This window comes from Kogia breviceps, chromosome 6 (assembly GCF_026419965.1).
Source record: "Kogia breviceps isolate mKogBre1 chromosome 6, mKogBre1 haplotype 1, whole genome shotgun sequence".
Classification (NCBI taxonomy): domain Eukaryota; kingdom Metazoa; phylum Chordata; class Mammalia; order Artiodactyla; family Physeteridae; genus Kogia; species Kogia breviceps.
Window position 1 is genome coordinate 125745159 of NC_081315.1, and position 19447 is coordinate 125764605.

General features: G+C 38.4%; 1 protein-coding gene and 1 long non-coding RNA gene across 2 annotated transcripts in view; one reads left to right on the forward strand and one right to left on the reverse strand.

Annotated features, from left to right (window-relative positions):
- The window catches only part of LOC131758539 (uncharacterized), a 30427-nt gene extending 21724 nt beyond the window's left edge, over positions 1 to 8703 (reverse strand). The window contains exons 1-2 of the long non-coding RNA XR_009336211.2: positions 8603 to 8703; positions 4027 to 4099 (exon numbers count right to left, since the gene is read on the reverse strand). This is a non-coding gene — a long non-coding RNA (uncharacterized lncRNA). The remainder of the gene's footprint in view (positions 1 to 4026; positions 4100 to 8602) is intronic.
- A 132-nt stretch (positions 8704 to 8835) lies between these two features.
- USP53 (ubiquitin specific peptidase 53) overlaps positions 8836 to 19447 on the forward strand; it is a 67392-nt gene continuing 56780 nt past the window's right edge. Inside the window, exon 1 of the mRNA XM_059066740.2 lies at positions 8836 to 9155. The gene's annotated coding sequence lies outside the window, so the exon portion shown is untranslated. The remainder of the gene's footprint in view (positions 9156 to 19447) is intronic.

Below are 19447 nucleotides of genomic sequence, written 5' to 3' on the forward strand. Positions count from 1 at the left end.
TGTATTTCTTGAAGAACTACCTCAAAAACAAGTCAGTCTAAGATATATAGTGGTGTGTGTGTGTGTGTGTGTGTGTGTGTGTGTGTGCACGCACACACACGTCACAGAGTCTTAGACTTGTCAGAGTCCCAAGAGGTAGGAAAGTAAGTTCCGTAAATTTCCAAATGCCATGGTGTTTTTCATAAAGTCAGAGTACTACCACAGATATCACAATTGAGAAAAAGAAAATCCTTTCCTGTGAAGTGCTCTTGACTTCTTCCTTACGTTCCCCTTCCCACGTCTTTCAGAAGGCCACAAAGGTGTCAAGTATGTTTATCACCAGTATTTGAATGTAGAAGAAATCTGACTGCACTTTAAGAAACGAAAGAGTACTATCTCCTATGAAACTTTCAGAATATTTTAGGGAAAATATTTCACACCAGGAAAATTCTGTGACTAGGAATTGAATTTTAGCCCTGCTTCTGTCAGTGTCTAGCATGAGCCTAGGTAACTTTACCTCCTTGAGCTTAAGTGTTATTATCTGTACAGTGAGGGATTTTAGCAAATGAACCTCTCAGATCCTCTTTATCTCTAAGATTCTGAAGAATTGTATAAATAAAACATGTTATAAAACCTGTTTTCGTAAAAAGTTAAAGAGAAATTATACTAATGCACAAAAATCCTAGTGAATCCTAGGCTTTCAATCAAAACCTAGATGTTTTCGGCTTTTAATTCTGGATCTGTTAGTATGGCACATATTGTCTTCTTCCTCATTCCTACTTACTCTACTGTATTTCCATGGCTGTAACCAGACGTCATACTTAACTGATAAGTTCTTTTACTTAGTCATTCAGTTTGCTTATTGAGTGCCTCCTATATGCCAGACACTGTACTATGTACCCCACTTTCACTGTCTCTAACATAAGGATATTAATAATATCTAAATATTAATATTTTATGGTTGTTAGGAAAGTTAAATAATGTAATTTGCATAAAACACTTAGTTCATGGCGTATTTTGGAATTAGGGGGAAAAGGCCCCATTTCACATCTTCAGCATTTAGAACCACGTGGCTCAAGCCCTTCCTTTATGGATTAAGAGGTTAAAAGAGGTGAGCTGACCTCCCACAGGCTCAGCTCCTTGAGAGCAAAAGAGTTCCATAACTCTCTATCCATTCTTCTATCATATTATGCTGCTTCTGAACATAAGCAATTCCACTATCTGTTTCTTTCATTCTTTCTCTCAGATTATGAAACGTTGCTAGAAAAAATACCATGCAAATAAATGCCCACAGGGGTGGCAATCCTACTAATCCTGTTACAACAACCCAGTTAGAGTTTAGCTAGGACACCTTGCTATGTACAGATGAGGAAACTGGGTTTTAGAGTAGCTAATAACTGCTCGAGGTCACACAAAACAATAAATGGTAAAGTCAGGATTTGAACATAGGTCTGTCCAAGTCTAAAGGCCATGTTCTTTTATGATATCATGTTGCCCTTAAACACGGTCTCTACTTGGCTTTCTAAACAATTTTAATGCTGCCATGAGGGTTAACGTGGGCCACAGCTGGAGCTGAATGTCAGGAATCCAGCCTTCATCAACATTTTCCTCAACGATTTAGCTGCAGACAAAGAAGATATCATTAATTCTGGCAATATAAAAACTGAGGAAGAATAGTGAATTTTAAGAAATATGGGCTAAAACTTCAAAACCTAATAGGATGTTTTAAAGAAATGAACGAAACAGATGATGAAGATGCTTGTGTTCTGAGGCAATATAAGCATTTGTGTCCAAAAAAACTAATGGCATTAAAATTTGTGAAACTGGGCTTAATGCCAATTCATAAAAACAAAATAATGGAACAAAAAATTTAGTATTTTGAACACAAACTTATATTGGCTAACAAAGTGACATAGTTACAAAATAGGTTAAAACAATCTTACTTAAACTGTCCTGATAAAAACAATGTCTGAACCAAAAAAGGAAATAATTTCCCCAAACCATAATCAAGCTAATTGCAAAAACCTGTTTTTATTTTTGGGCACCACATTTTTTCAGAAGTTGATAACAAAAGTGAATCTTGAATTCAGTTTCATGGATTATGAAGACTGTTACTGCATTTTCCAGGGACATGTTGATGAGTCCACTGTCAGTGAACATAGGTAAGAGCCTCCTTAGATGAAGGCCCACGTAGAGGAAAAAGCATCTTAGACGATGACAGAAAAATGTCTTCCTGTTACTGATAACTTAAATATCTTTTTCACTTTTGATTTTAGATCAGAGTCAAATAAATTTAAGCCATAGGCTCATGCATATTTATGTTCTTTAGTTCTCATTCTTTACATTCTACTTGTATTTTAATTTCCCATAGATCTGATTCTTTTTCTTATTTACATTTGACCATTGTTTTATGTTATATACTAGAATTCATTTTATTTTATTTTTTAGAATTTACTTTAAATCTTTGTAGGATAAGGTGAAGTATAATGAATGAATGAATGAGTGGATTAGTTTAATATTTACTAGGCTTTCAAAAAATTATTGAGAGAACTGAGTACTTTTAGCTTGAAAACACAAAAGATGTTTTCAAAGTTCAATAGCATCTTATGGAAAAGAGAATAAAGATTTCTGTTGCTATAAAGGACAGAAAATAAGACCAGTGTGTAGAAATTACTAGAAGGTGAAGTTCAACTCACTGTGATGAAAATTTCTTAATAGTTAAAGAAGTCTTAAAAAGAAACAGGATGCCCCACAAAGCATCAGGTTTTCTATCACTGTCACCATATTTGAAGAGATGCTGGACTGCCACCAGCAGGGATGATCCTTTAGTGAGTGGGAGGCTGGACAGATGGAATCTAAAGCCTCCTGCATCTTTGAGATTGTAATAAAATACATATTATGGCAAGAAAAACAACACATAGGTTCTTATCGCATCACATTATCATTGATGACAGCAGTATTGGTAATCATAATAACAACACTAATTGCCATAATAACACAGTATAAGACTTTACAATTGCTTATATCTGGGGCATCATCAAAAGACATCATATATAAGCATTATTTTTCATCCCAATTTTACAGATAAGAAAATTAGGACGTTTCAAAGTGAAATAACAAACAAAGGTAATGAAATTGCCTAAGCTGACAATAAGTCAGCAAAAATTAAGGAGGTTACTGGCTAAACTACTAACTGTGGTTAACTAGCTAATGTTGACTCTAGTATATCAGAGGCTTAGAAAGGTTGAGATGTAAGGCCAGTAAAGTTTTGCCTAATGAAGAGCTGGCTAAGATGCCATGGATATTGAATTTGATCTTCTGATGTTTAACAACATGTCATGCTGCAGAGCTTTGAGGAGTCCAGAGAACACTCAGTTCCTGAATTACCTATTTTATAAGAGGATAGAGAAACTTCAGGGACTCTCTGTCTCCCCTCTCTCCCCATATCTGCCTTATTCTTACAGACCAGATACTATAAATGACAAGGCACATTGCCACAAGAACCTCCGAGCTCACAGTTTTATAGCTTTGCAATCAGAGAGAAAAGGGAGCTTTCCTGTAAGCTCTAATTTGAAAACTCCTGGGAAAGAATGCTGATTAGCATGAATCACCCATATACCAATCACCAGAGCCAGAAAATGGTGAAATGCCCCACATGGAGCTGTGCCCATCCTGTGGTTTACTAGTGTGGATTACTAAAAGCAGGAAAAGACAAAGCAATGTATGTCCACAATACATATTTTCTTAATTGAAATAACCGAAATGTATAACAACCAGGCACTTCTAAATACATCTTTGAAATGGCTTCTTTTAGATGTGCATATATTAAAAAACTAAGTTTCTAAACTTAGAGATTACTTGATCAAAAATATTATAATTTTACCTCATTTTTGGTTCTATTCTCCCTTATTTCTTTTTTTCCTTCCAGATTTTTATCATCTCACAGACATTAGTCAATTTGGCCATAATATGACTCTACTTCTGGTTCTGATTGTGAGAAGCTACTTAGGAAGGAAGAGTATTCGTGGAACACATCTGAATACTGACCGCAGACCAGCAGCCTTCCGGAAGACACTCTTAGTGACGACAACTTCTTTCCAGGTGTCTTCACTCTTGGTAACTGTATATTTTAATTTTACAGAAAAAAAGAAAACGAAGAAAAGAAAGCCTTATTGTTAAGTTTCCATTCAGTGACTTATTGTAGATACAGATTCAGGTGTTGAACAACTCTTTACTGATGCCTACTCTGTGCCACTGTATTAGACTTTACAGAAAGAATGATGATCAAGAGAGAGGTCTTTCATGGGATCTTTTTCCTAGATAGTGAGGAAGATAAGAAACAAATAAGCAAATAAATAAGCTAAATAATCACAGGTTGTGAAAAATGGTATGAGATGAATAAACACAACACTGTGATAGAGATAAGCAGGGAGTTCTGGGTCAAGGATGAATTTTCCAAGAAGATGAAGTTAAAACTAAAGTACAGAGGATGAAAGGGAGTCAGCCACTTGGAGACTCAGAGGAAGGTGCTGTAGGTCAGGGTTTCTCAACCCTGGCACTATTGACATTTTGGACCATACAGTTCTTTGTTGTGGGGGACTGTCTTGCCCATTGTGGGATGTTTAGCAGCATCACTGGCCTCAACCAACTGGATACCAGTAGTGGCACCTCTTCCCCACCCTAACTGTGACTGCCAGAAATGTATTGGCCTTTGCCAAATGTCCCCTGGGAGAAAAAAATCATCCCCAGTTGAGAACCACTGTTCTAGGCAAAGCCTTGAATAGCATGAGATGCAGTTAGGGAAGTAAGGATAGATCATTAGACCATTCAGGGGTCTGCAGGCCTTGGCAAGAATTTGGATTTTATTTTAAGTAAGTAGTAAGCCATTGAACACTTTTTAAGTTGGGGAGTAACACGTTGACATTTACAATAGGCTACCTTGGCTCCTGTGTGGGAAACAGATTTAAAACAATGAGGATAAATGAGATCTCAGGACCAGGCACTGTGGAACACTATTTATCCTCATTTAGAAGATAAAAGTAGACTGGAAAGTATAAGAGAAAAACAGTATGAAAAGGAGCAATCAAAGAGGTTGGAGAAAAGCCATGAAAGAGGATGGTGTTACAAAAACTGGGAGGTGAGTCAAGGATGAAGTGGTCGACTGTAACTAGATTTTTCTGGTTAGCCTCATCATCAAGTCACAGACTGATGATTTCACTGGAATTGCACTGGCTTAGCTCATCTTCTTGCCTAACTACAATTTCCTCTACAAATCTTCTGTATCTAATTCCAAACTAAACAACCTGTTTAAGAACTTATAAAGGCTTCCTATTATAGCCCTGCACTGGCCTTGTTCATTACTGTTTCTAAAACTTTGCTCTTTAAGTAGTCATGTTTCCTCCTCAGTGCCTTCAAATATCCCTACCTATGAACCTTCCAAGCTGAAGCTCATGTCTGATCTCCCACAGAAGCTTTCCCCAACAATTTTCGTCCACATAGATGTCTCTATTCTCTAAAAAATCAACAAAACTTCCAGTTTTTCACTCTATCCGCTGAACACATTTGTTAAGCATCATTGCCTGGAAATACAACGATGAAAATATATGGTCCCTGCTCTCTAGAAGCTTACTAAGAAAATAACACTTGTCAATATTTCTTTGATGCATTTAGGGAAAAAAGAGTCTGCCTCGTATACAATCCTGAGGGAGCCATTCAGCCTTTTCTCTATACTGCATTTCACTTTACCTCACCCAGCTGATTCATGCTTTGCTATGCCTTTAGATGTTGATTACCTCCTGGAACTATTGGATCACAGCTCCTCAGGATAGAATATTGCTACTCTCACCACTTATCAGTGATAGGGTGAATATATCCTCAAGATGGTACATCTCCCAAAGTCTGAGTTATAATCACTCCAGAATAATAGTTAAGAGGCATGTACATATGGTGGTGCTGCTGATGTAATCTTTGGGTAGGCCTCATTCAAACAGTGTTAAGATGATCTTTGGCATTCCAACTCTATGCCCTTTCATGATCTCAAGCCAGTGTGAGGTACAGACATTTTTCTTTATTAATTTGGTTCCACCCTATAAATAACTATTGAATCAAACATACACACATATCCCCCAAGGACAAACAGTAATTCTCAGAGGCACTACATTTAAAACCTATGTTGTGACATTTCTAACTAAAAGTTTTCTAGGAGCAACTCCTGCCCTAAAATGCAGTGCACTGTCAATTTTCCTTTTTTCCATCTGTTTGCTTCAGACTGCCCTCTTGATGCTTAACTTGTGACCTATTATAAGTCTATCATTTAAAACTCAGTATTTAGATATGCCAAGAACTGGTAGGAAGTTTGAAATTACATGATTTAAAAAGTGTACAGTCAGGGTTTAGTCAAATTTTTTTAAAATTAATTTTTAGTTGTGTTGGGTCTTCATTGCTGTGCACGGGTTTTCTCTAGTTGCAGGGAGCGGGGGCTACTCTTTGTTGCGGTGCACAGGCTTCCCACCACGGCAGCTTCTCTTGCTGCGGAGCACGGGCTCTAGGTGCGCAGGCTTCAGTAGCTGCAGCATGTGGGCTCAGTAGTTGTGGCTCGCGGGCTGTAGAACACAGGCTCAGTAGTTGTGGCTCACGGGCTTAGTTGCTCTGCAGCATGTGGGATCTTCCTGGACCAGGGATCGAACCCATGTCCCCTGCATTGGCAGGTGGATTTTTAACCACTGTGCCACCAGGGAAGCCTTTAGCCAAATTCTTGAGCAAGGTGAACTGAAGGGCATTCTTCTATAATCTCGAAATGAGGAAGCGAGATAGTATGAGTCTTCATTATCCACAGTCCAAATTATTTTTCAAGAGTGCTCTGTCAGTTACATTTGCAAAGAAATATAGTACAACATAATTGTTATGATATAAATAAGTTCAGAGATGGTGAAAGAAAGGCAAATCTGTCTCAGGAAGTTATGAAAGGTTCCAGGGAAGAAATAAGTACTCAACTGAGACCTAAAGGATCTTGAGAGAACCTAGTAGAATCAAAGAAGTGCAAGGAGTTCAGTAGAGCTAGTGTGGAGTAAATGTGCAAGAATGGTAGATGAGATAACAGTCTGGGGCCAGATCATGAAGAGGATGGGGGCCCCTGAAAAAATCTTGGTGAGGAATATCACGATTATATTTTCATGTTAGAAAAACTATTAATAGGCTGGAGGTTGCACTGGAGTGGGAAATAACTAGACGCTATTGCAATAGTCAAGGAAGATGAGTCAGGAGAGATGATTACGTGATGGATTAAGACAGTGAGAATGGAGATTAAAGAGTGGTGGATTTGAGACATCTTTAAGGAGATGAGTCAATAGAATTTGATATTAGGATAGAGGAAATGAAGGAAATGTAATATAGGGGTACCCATGGATTACTGACTTGGGCAACTGGGTGCTATTACCTGAAATAGGGAATGAAAGCAGGCTAAGTTCCAGATGGGTGGGAAGAGATAACTGCACTAACAGGGAATGGTAAAGATGCCCACGTCAATCTGGGACATAGTTAAGTACCTATATGAAATCCAAACGAAGATGTTGTTGCTTAAAAGTGTCTAACCTGAAGATATACATTTGGGAGTCCATGGTGCCCAGGATACTTAGTACGTAAGTCCGTCATGGGGAAGAGATTCCTCAAGGAGACAAGAGGACCAACAACAAAAGAAAATGGATAGTTTGGAAACACAGAGGGCACACGTAAGAAGAAAAATATTTAAAGTGCATCAAAGAGGTAGTTGCAGAACCAGGAGAAAGTGGCACTAAGGAAACCAAGGGTAGAATTAATGGTGTTATTTTTTAAATGTAGAGTATTTTTTCCCTCATTCTCCAAACGTTTTAAATTTCCTGAAGGCAAGAACCATGTCTGAAATTTCATTGTATTTTCTTGAGTGCTCAATTCAGTGAAGGGAACATTAAATGTTCAATAAATTCTCATTGATTCAGTCCCAGGTACTCTTCGCTTATACCGACCTAAAACGTTTCTTCGTTCTGTTTCTTCAAATAAATGTTTAGAGTTACCTCCGAGTTTAGTTAGATCAGTTTTTATAATCTCTATGTTGTACCTGCAACAGCTCTGAAATGAGTTCCAAAACCTTACTACTTATTAAGAGGGATCTGTAGACAGTGGGTTTTTCATTTACTACGGTTCCTAAGAAACAAGTTATTCCAAAACAAAGTTTAGCCCATTTCCCAAGCATTAGCTTGCAACTTAAAACCTATTGAAAGCACAGTAAGGAGGCAGCCACATTTTTCTCACCACAATTAACCATTAAACGGGTCAACGTGTTTATTCAGGCTTTCAATTTATTAATACTCACGAAAACAACCAGCTGGGGGATATACACTCATACCAATGGAAGTCATTTAACTGCAAACAGATGCTAAAGAGAACTGCGTATCCGCAAGGGTTTCGAAGCCAGGCACTACAGGTTGTTTTCTCTGAGGTAACAACTCCTAACTTAAAGCCCAGCTCTTGGTGGATTCGCGTCCCTGAGCTTAGAAAATACTGAATAAACAAATGACCAAGAGTATCGGAATAACCACCTCCACCTGAGGAGCTATCCCTTCCTCCCCTCTACACCACAAAGACAAACCTGCGGCCACCTTTCTCCAACAGCTAAGCCACAGCGCTTCGCTCCCGCCTTAGGAAAAAATGGTCAAGCTCCTGCTCTCGCGGGATCTTACGCCTCCGAGTAAGTCAACTACATGGCGTGCCCCAACGAACCCCCGCGGGAACACAGTTCGGCAGGTCAGGAAAGCCGGGAAATCTCGTGCGGGGGCGGAGCCAGCTCGGGGAGCATGAAGGCGGGGCCAGCTCCGAGGAGGCGGGGCAGGGGTGAGGCGGGGATTGGGGCGGGGGCGAGGCGGGTATTTGGGCGGGGCTCCCAGGACCTGTTGATCGCAGGTGTCGCTGTCCTGACTGCCAGTGTTGAGGCGTGTGCGCATGCTCCGTGCGCAGGATCGCGCTTTGGGCGGCGGAGACCAGCCGCCTCTGCTCTAGTTCTCGGTGAGCCCCGGTTACGGTGGCAGCTGATGGTGTGTCAGCCTGTTGTCAGCTTGAGGCGGAGCTGGGCCAGCGGGAGGTAGAAGGCCCGTATTTCTCTACCTGAGCCGCACGCTCCCCTCATGAAAAGGGCAGAGCTCAAGGTAAGTCTCCAAAACTAGTCCCTGTATGGAGGTCCAACGACCTGCTACCCCCATGGGCCTGACTCGGAGACCCTCATTCCAGTCCCAGGCCTCGTCTCTCCCCTCGCAGCCCCGCGACCTCCTCCCTCACCCCACCCTCCTCGGGGCAGACTCAGGGCTCTTTGCCCGTGTTCTAGCGCCCGAGGTCACGCAGCTTCCTCGCCTCCTTCCCGCCGCGTCCGGGATCTGGCGGAGATGCCTTTGGCCAGGCTGGAGGCGCGCGCGAAGGGAGGAGGTGCTGTACTTACTGGGTCGTGGTTGTTAGTTGCTGCTGTGTTTGAGAGCTGGCCAGGGGCAGAACTTGGGATCCTGCTGGGTCGCTTACTGCACTGGGATTAAGAATATTACGCTTACCTGGCGCCTGCCCCTCACTTTTCAAGCCACTGCCTCTCCCGAGCTTTTGAAAGGGGTCCAGGTAGTTATGTTGCCCTCTTTGAAGAAGAGATGATTCGTGAGAATCTTTGGGCTGGTGGTTTCTGGGTGGTAGTAGTAATTTAGAAAGTTTAGCTTCTAAATGGCGACTTATGGGACGTTTACCAAACTACTTTTAAACATCGTTGGAGAACAGGAAGTACTTGCACAGGTGTAATACGGAGGGTTTCTAAAGCCTGCAATCTGAGCGTGCTCTGAGGTTTTGTTATCCTGCTACAAGGTTTTCTTTATCAATGCGAAGCCTGATTAATGCTTGCAAAATGTACTGCAAGGCTTTATTTGTTAGATAGCTGAGTTTGCCAAATGTTTTCTCATCTGGAAAAAAATATGTATTTTTTTGCAAGGAGTTTTCAAGGCTGTTTCTGAGGGATGTTTAAATTTAGCAGGGTCTTTGTGATTAGGGTCTGATTCACTTTTAGTTCTGTTCTTTGAAGAAAAGCGTTGCTAATTCTCAATATTTAAAAGGAGGAGAAATTGCTAACAAAATTCTGATTGAAATGAACTTTTGCCTAAGTTAATACTTCTTGTTAGTTTAATTTTCTATGTCTTTTCAGTTCCATGATGATGGTCTAGACATAAATCCTTAATCTTGTAAAGAGAAACTAAAACAAACGAAACTTATTTTGCAAAATCAGAGTATATGATTTATCCACCATTGTCATAATTCCAAATAGACAAACTCACTGTAGGTAGGAGTTAATTATGTTCTGAAAAAACAAGGTTTTTGTTTTTATTTTACATTTTAGACGTTTTTAAAATGAGCTCTTTGGACAATTTGTTTAGGTTCTTGATTACTGGTGATAAATCATGATGGCGATTTATTCAACTCAACTCCCTGGTAGTTAGTGTATTTTTTACTACAGTGTGAAAAATAAGCAAACAAAAACAGATCTTTCCTCTTCCCTATTAACTAAAAAAACCTTTTTATAAATGTATGTAGATTGCATATAGTTCATGGAACTTGAAACCAATAGTCATTCATTAATATTATTTTCTTTAGAAGATACGAAAAAGTAGTTTTTACAAAGAAAGCAATTTTAATGGTGTAAGGGCACCATTTTTCACTGTTTTCTTTTTCTTAAAAAAAAGAATCACAAAACGTATGGTTTTAGTATTACTGTGGGTCAAGATCTTTTCTATTATTTAGTGGCAAATGTTTATTTTAAACTGTGTATCAAATACAATATTGGGATCATGGTTTAGGAGTTTGTTTTAGCAAGACAAAGAGTTTAAAGATGAAAATTCTCTTTTAAGGTAGTGTACACATTCAAAAGTCAAAATCACAGTTATTTTCCCTGCTGGAACTCTTTGGAACTCACCTATCATGCTAGAAAGGACGTTTTTTACCCTACAATTTTCCAAAAATATGTTTGAAATCTATAAAGTGGTAGATTGAGCTATCCTACAAGGATGTTTAGTTACTAAAATACTTTGCAGATCTTGGTATTTGACAGCTTTAACTATAAGGTTTTTCTTAATTATAGGCCCTAAGGCACCCTACAGTAAGGTAACAGGTATTTCATCTGGAAGTATTTTGAACACAGGGTGTGCTAGATGTGTTTGGGCTCAAAAGATTATCAGTATAGCCTACTGTTGCTCGTGAGCTCTTGGATTAAAGGAGGAAGTGTGCTAATTTATGTCATATTTGGAGAGATAGCTACAAATTAGTGATGATACATATGTAGCATTAGTGTATGATTAATTTTGTACAGATGTAACGATTTTAGAAAATTTTGCATTACAGTATATGCACACAATAGGAACAAGAAATGTTCTACCACAGATAAAATCTTCAGAGGTTATTTAAACTTTAAATAACTATTTAATATCCTAATCTTGGCTAGTTATTTTCTTTAAATAATAGGAATACTACATATATAGAATATTTAGGCAAAAAGTATTTGTTCTTTGCTTTTCCAAGTTAATCCATATCCTCTATCAGCAGTTCTTTTATAAACTAAGGTTACATGATTAGACCTGTGGTCTGTGGTTAGGACTGAATTTTAATGTAATTGTTTTTCTTTGGAATCATATACATTCTTTTTTTTCTTCCTTTTTAATTTTAGTCCCATGAATTTTATTTTGTGCTTTACAAACATTATTCTAAGGCATCCATAGGCTTCATTAGGCTATCAAAGGTGTCCATGACATACCCCAAAGTGCCACAAACCATTGCATATGGTTGAAGAAATTTTGTTTTAGATGAGTCACTTCAGAAAAGTTGCTTCATATATTTGTCATTCATCAGAAAATAAAATGTTGTACAACATAAATTGTATTTCAATATCTTAACTGTTTTAATGAATAAAGTCAGTTATCTGAGCTGTTGTGGTATTTTTGAATTAACTTGGAAATAATTACATTATTCTTCTATTTTTACAAATGTTGACCTGCAAAAAGCAGTTTGAAGAAATACTTTTCCTTTGGAATTTGGAAGGTTTTTTTTTTTTTTTTTTTTTTAAATTTTTGTGCTTTTCCAAGCTAGCAAATATATTCAGTAAATATTTATTGACCTACTGTTGTATGCTAGGCACTAGAGATTAGAAAATTAATAAGACAATGTTGAAGTAGTCAGAAGTAAGAGTTCTACCTTTCCTAAGCCTTGTCTCTGGCTATTCCCAATCCTCCCCCAAATGCACTGAGTTTCCAAAGATAAAATAGTCTTTTTCTTACACCCTTGCTTTTGCAAGGTGCTGCTTCCCTTCTCTTCCAGCTTCCCAGTCATCTATACCACACCTGTGAATTATCTTCATTTTTGGTTACCACTGTATTTTTTACATCTCATTGTTAAAGATTTATATTGTGTCGCTATAGAGGGAAGAGGGAAAAACTAAGGGAATGAACACGATACGTGTATTGCATCTTAAGTTTAAGGAGAATACTGGATGGACAGCACAAGGGTTGGTAATGCAGGTGCGGGGAGCATTCTTATGACCCAGAGACATGATGTGAGCAATGTCAAGGGACATTTTGGGTGCTCTAGTTATTGTTTATGGCTGGGTGGATTGTCGTGTTATTTATGAATTAAAATCGTCATTAAGGAAGTTTTGAATTATTTTTCTTAAAAGTTTTACGTAGGTTGAATTTTTCTAAATTAAATCTTCTCTGTTGCTTACATTGTTATTTCAGAGTTGCTTTCCCTTTATTTCTGATGCATTGCCTTCTAATATTGTAACCCATTTCTCTTTCTCTAGCCCAAACAGCTTATGAATGAATGTTTAAAATAATACTATGGTGAATCCACTTGTAAAGTGAAGCATTCCCAAACATTTTTTTGTAAATTAGAATTTTTCATATTTTAAGTTTTCTGAAAGTAAGATAGTTCTGTAAATGAAAGTGCTTTTTTTCTACTAAGAATGACTTATTAATAGATTTTAAAATTTAGAAATTAATACTTTATTATACAGTTTATCTGATGCCACTAATCTGGATTAAGGCTTTAGTCAAGATTGATATGTCAGTTTAAGGAAATGGAGAAATAATAAAATGGGGTATAAAATATAATACAGCTTTTACTTTTTCTTCAAATGTGTATTTATATTGTTAAAAAATCATTTTATATCCAAGATTGTGTTTTTACTGTCATTATAATTAGCTTGCCTTTACCGAGTGCGTGCTATGTTTTGGGCATTTATTAGGTATTTTATACATGGTTGATGATTCTTATAATAATTCTATGAACCTTTTTAAATAGATTATGATTACAGATGATGGAACTCATCTGCTTTTAATGATTGAGTAGTTGAGTAATGTGCTTTGTTGGCGGAAGCTTTTCAGAGGTAGAATAATTGGGAATCATGAGGTCAGTATCAAAACATGGACTCCATCCTTGTCAAGAACCCATCAGGGCATTCTTTGTTTACCAGGTATTTTATGCTTTGGCTTCTTCTAAACGTCTCAGCCTGCATAATAAGCTCCTGCCCCCTCTAATGATGGCCCTCCCTGTTTTTAGGTGATCAGGCTCTTTGAACCCTGGAAGATTTTTCCTCCTATAAGGTACTGCTGTATAGGCCTGAAATAATCTTACCTCCTTGTCAGTATAGTACTGACACTAACCTAGCTGTGAGGTGATGGGAAATTGTCCTGTACCCTTAGTGCCTAGGTCATCTTTGTTGATTTCAGAGGGTTTGTTGATTGAGGTTTCACTTTATTTCCTGAGCTTCATTCAGTAAGTATTTAATAACTACCTACCATGTACTATGCATTGTTCTAGATGCTTGGAATTCACTTTATATTCTAAGAGGATTTGGAGGAGAAACAATAATAAACGATAATAAAAATAATGAGTCAATCGTATACTATATTAGTTGGCAAAGAATGCCAAGGAGAAAATAAAAAATAGAGCAGGGAAAGGGGAATTGGGAATGTGGAGTGGGTTGCAATTTTAAATGAGTATAGGCCTCATATAGAAGGTGATTTTTGAGCACAGCAATCATGCAGTGAGCCAAGGAGAAGCCCTGTGGGTATCAAGGGGAAGTGTATTCCAGGCAGAGGAATAGATAGTGTAAAGGCTTTAGAGCAGGAGTTTTCATGGTGGCCCATGAAGCTGAAAAGGAGAATGTAAAGGGAAAGTAGTTAGAGATGAAGTTAGAGGTGAGAAGATGGACAGGTGTTACATAATAAGAAATATATATTTAGTATCTGGCTGTTTCCTGGCACACAACTCCTAAAACTCTTGGAATCCACAAAGTGATAAATGTTTTCTGTGTGCTAATGAGATGACTGGTGGCTGGAGGTTAGCCTCAGGGTGGGAACTTACTGTCAGGAAACCAACCATGTGATTTAGAGGATTGGAACTTTCAGCCCCCCCCTCCCCCGCCCCTCCCCACCCCTTCAGGTAGGGGAGAGGTGGAGATTGAGCTACTCACTAATGTCCAGATATTTAATCAAGCATGCCTACGTAATGAAGCCTCCATAAAAAGTCCTAATTGACGGGGTTCAGAGAGCTCTTGGGTTGGGGAACTTGTGGAGGTGCTGGGAGGGTGGCATTTGTTGAGAGGGCATGGAAGCTCCCCTTCCCACATACTTTGCCGTATGGCTGTTCCTGAGTTGTATCCTTTTATAATAAACTTGAAATCTACTCAAGTAAGCTATTTTCCAGAGTCGTGCTAGCGAGTGAATTGAATCCATGGAAGAGGTTGGTGGGAACCCCTAACTTATTGGTTATTGATCAGAAGTACAGATGACGACTTGGGACTTGTGGTTGGTGTCTGAAGTGGGGGGGTCAGTCTAGTGGGACTGAGCCCTTGACTTGTGGAATACGGACCCTAACTCCGGTAATGTCAAATTGAGTTAAATTGTAATTTCTGCCGAGAATTAGAGAATTGCTTGTTGTGTAAAAACCCACACATCTGGGCTCAGAAGTGGCGTGAGAGTATAGAATAAAGTGTTTTTTACTTTTAGCAGGTAGTATGGGCTTTGCAGGCCATTATAGAGACTTTTTTTTTTTTTTTTTTTTTTTTTTTTGTGGTACGCGGGCCTCTCACTGTTGTAGCCTCTCCCGTTGCGGAGCGCAGGCTCCGGACGCGCAGGCTCAGCGGCCATGGCTCACGGGGCCAGCCGCTCCGCGGCACGTGGGATCTTCCCGGACCGGGGCACGAACCCGCGTCCCCTGCATCGGCAGGTGGATTCTCAACCACTGCGCCACCAGGGAAGCCCTATAGAGACTTTTTGGGTTTTAATCTGAATTAATAAGGACCCATTACAAGGTTTTGAGCAGAGGGATGACTTTATGATGTAATTTTAGAAGGATTTCTTGGTCTAATGTTGGGGATAGACTGTAAAGGGGTAAGGGTAGAAGCTAGGAGATAGTTAGGAGTCTGTTCTGGCAATCCTGGGAAGAGCTGATAATGGCTAAGACCAGAATAGTAGAAGTGGAGGTGGTGAGAATTGGTCACATTCTGACTGAGATAGGCAAGAAAGAGGAGTCAAAGATGATACCAAGATACTTCTGCGGAGTAACTGGAATGATGAAGTTACCATCAGCTAAGATGGGGAAGAAGATATAGGTAAAGCAAGAGTTCAGTTTGGGGCTTTGTCAAGGCAAAGGAATGATAGGTTATGCCTGCTTTGGCATGCTTTTCTTCTGAAGATGATGTCTTAAAGCAGATTGCCATAAGCCATTGCCTTTAATGTTCATACTCTGTGTCCTGGATACACATGCACTCTTGTTTTTCTCTAATTAGTTACCAGTGAAGACTTGTGATTAGTAAAAGCCAGAAGAAATAAAGCACAGTTCTTTATTGTACACAAAGAAACTGAGCAAAAAAAGTACAAAACATTGAAAATTACTTAAAATTTGCTGTTTTTGGTGGTGGTGATATAGATTTTCCTTATTACTTTAGTTTTATTTTCTGTGTTTGTTTTATAAATTTTCTAGTATAGTCTTCTCCAGTTCCTCTTATTAGTAGAGTGACAGTGGTTTTCTCTATCAAAGGACATCTACTCTTCAATTATCTTTCTTACTGTAATCCTTCAACTTTATGAAAATGAGATAGCTCTATAACGAATGAGATTTTTTTATTGCTTTAACTTGCTACATATTTGGTATATGTATCTATACCTATAGATAGCTTGCAATCTAGTTATCTAAAATAAAGCCTTAAATACTTTTACTAGTAAGATGAACAGTTGTAATATATCAGTGAAAAGTCTTAAGTGTGTCCTTGAGTAGCTGTATTGCTTATTTGTGAAAAGATATTATCTTTTTTTTTTTTTTGGTGCTAGGCGGGCCTCTCACTGTTGTGGCCTCTCCCGTTGTGGAGCACAGGCTCCGGACGCGCAGGCTCAGCGGCCATGGCTCACGGGCCCAGCCACTCCGCGGCATGTGGGATCTTCCCGGACCGGGGCACAAACCCATGTCCCCTGCATCGACAGGTGGATTCTCAACCATTGTGCCACCAGGGAAGCCCATGTGAAAAGATATTAAAATGAAATTTCACTTTACAGTTTGATGGCTGGGCCAGGGTACTATTAAGAATAACTTCAATTGCTTTATTAACAGTGATTCTGTACTACTATACTACTACTATTCTATCGTACTATACCTAGACTGTAGGTATTTCTAATTTCCTTTATGCAGTATTTATATGTATTTTAGATATCTATATAAAAACAAATACTATTTTATAAGCAAAACCCAATATACTCGAAAGAACAAATAAAGGAGTCTCATGGCTTTATCAGCTATAGTGTTAGTTTCCTAGGGTTGCTGTCACAAATTACCACAAATCATATGGCTTAAAACAATAGAAATTTATTCTCTCACAGTTCTGGAGGCTGGAAGTGCAAAATCAAGGTGTTGGCAGGATTGGTTTCTTCTCAGGGCTCTGCATAGAATCCTTCCTTGTCTCTTTCTAGCTTCCATTGGTGGCTATCAATTCTTGGTTTTCCTTGACTTGCAGCTGTATCATTCTAACCTCTGCCTGTCATCTTCACATGGTATTCTCTGTGTGTGTGTCTCTTCTTCTAATGACTTCTTCTAGTCTATTGGATTAGGCCTCATCCTAATGACCTCTTCATAATCTAATTACATCTGCAAAAATCCTGTTTCCAAATGAGGTCATGTCCAGAGGTTCTAGAGGTTAGGTCTTCAAAATATATATATATATATATTTTTTTGGTGTGTGTGTGGGGACACACAATTTAACCATAAAATGAGTTCAATTTAAGCTATTATTACCATTTACCTAGACTGTTCTAGTAGCCTAATCAAATCACTGTTTGTTAGAATTTGAATAAATTCTATGTAGCCTAGTCCTCTCTGTTTTAAAAATAGGGAAAGAAATTTACCCCAACTAAAGACTTTAGTGTGCTGTAGATTTCCTAATTATTTAAGGTACTGGGCTTAAAATTTGGGAGAAGAAAATGGAGTTAGTATCTAGGGTAACGAAGGAAAGAAGCCTGGAATCTTGCTTTTTGGGGTTAACTTATTTCTGGTAAAGCACTGATTCATAATAAAGCAGCAGTGATTTTCTTTCTCGCCTTTTTTTTTTTTTTTTTTTTTTTTCCTTTCAAACTCCTGGCACATTTTCAAGTTCAAATTCAAAATTTTAAATTATAAGTTTGAAATACTTGCGTAAGATAAAATTGTCAATCCTTCTCAGACTTTTCCAATTAATTGAAGAGGAGGGAATACTTCCAAACTCATTTACAAGGCCAGCTTTACACTGATTCCAAAGGTAAATAAGGACACCATAAGAGAAGAAAACCATAGGCCAATATTGCTGATGAATATAGATGCAAAAATTCTCAATAAAATATTAGCAAACCAAATTCAATAGCACATTAAAAGAATCCATCACCATGATCAAATGGAATTGATCCCCGGGATGCAAGGGTGGCTCAACATTTGCACAATCAATAAGTGTGATATACCACATTAATAGAAGGAAAGTCAAAAATCATATGATTTTTTATCTCATATGAGATACTCATGAGTATCTCAATAGATGCAGAAACAGCATTTAGCAAAGTTCAACTTTCAATATAAAAGTTCTCAACAAAGTGGGCATAAAGGGAACATACTTCAACATAATAAAGGCCATATTTTAAAACCCACAGCTAACATCAGACTCAATTCCAAAGCTTTTCCTCTAAGATCAGGAAGATGAGGGTGCCCACTCTCACCACTCCTATTCCACATAATACTGGAAGTTATAGACAGGGCAGTTAGGCGAGAAAAATAAATAAAAGGCATCTACATCAGAGAGAAGTAAAGTTTCTCTGTTTACAGATGACACGATATTGTATATAGGAAATTCTAAAAACCACCAAAAAACTTTTAGAACTAAAAAACAAATTCAGTAAAGTTGCAGGATACAAAATCAACATACAGAAATTTGTTACATTTCTATGCACTAACAATGAATTGTCCGAAAAAGAAACAACTAACAGTCCCATTTATAATAGCATTAAAAACAATAAAATACTTAAGAATAAATTTAACCAAGGAAGTAAAATATCTGTACACTAAAAACTGTAAGATGTTGATGAAAGAAATTGAAGCCAAACAAAGAAATGGAGATACCCCATGTTCATGGATTGGCAGAATTAATATTGTTAAAATGTCTATACTACCAAAAGCCATCTATAAATACAGTGCATTTCCTATAAAATTCCCATGATATTTTTCACAGAAAGAGAAAAACCACTTCTAAAATTTGTAGGGAACCACAAAAGACCCAAAGCTATCCTAAGAAAGAAAAACAAAACCAGAGGCATCACACTCCTTGAGTTCAAACTGTACTACAAAACTATAGTAATCAAAACAGTATGATACTGGGGAAGTTGCCAAGGGTTGCAGAGTAAGAAGACCCTGAGCTCGCCTCTTCCCATGAATACACCAAAATTACAAATATTTACAGAGAAACTATTGGTGAGTAAAACCAGAAGGCTAGCAGAAAATACCTTCTACAACTAAAGATGTACATGAGACAGGTAAGAGGGCAGAGATGCAGTATAGTAAAGACCCATAACCCCAGGTTAGACACCCACAAATGGCAGGATAACTACAACTGCAGAGGTTCTCCCCAAAGAGTGAGTGGTCCATACCCCACATCGAGCTCTGCAGCCTGAGGGTCCTGCACTGGGAAGATGAGACCCCAGAACATTTGACTTTGAAGGCCAGTGGTGCTTACTTTCTAGAGAGCCAGAGGGCTGTGGGAAATAGAGCCTCCATTCCTAAAGGGTACATACAAAATCTTACATGCTCTAGGACCCAGGGTAAGCAGTAATTTAAAAAGGACCCTGGGTCAGTCTGAGTTGCTGATCTTGGAGGTGTTCCTGGAGAGACAGAAGGCAGCTGGGACTCGTCCTGGCCA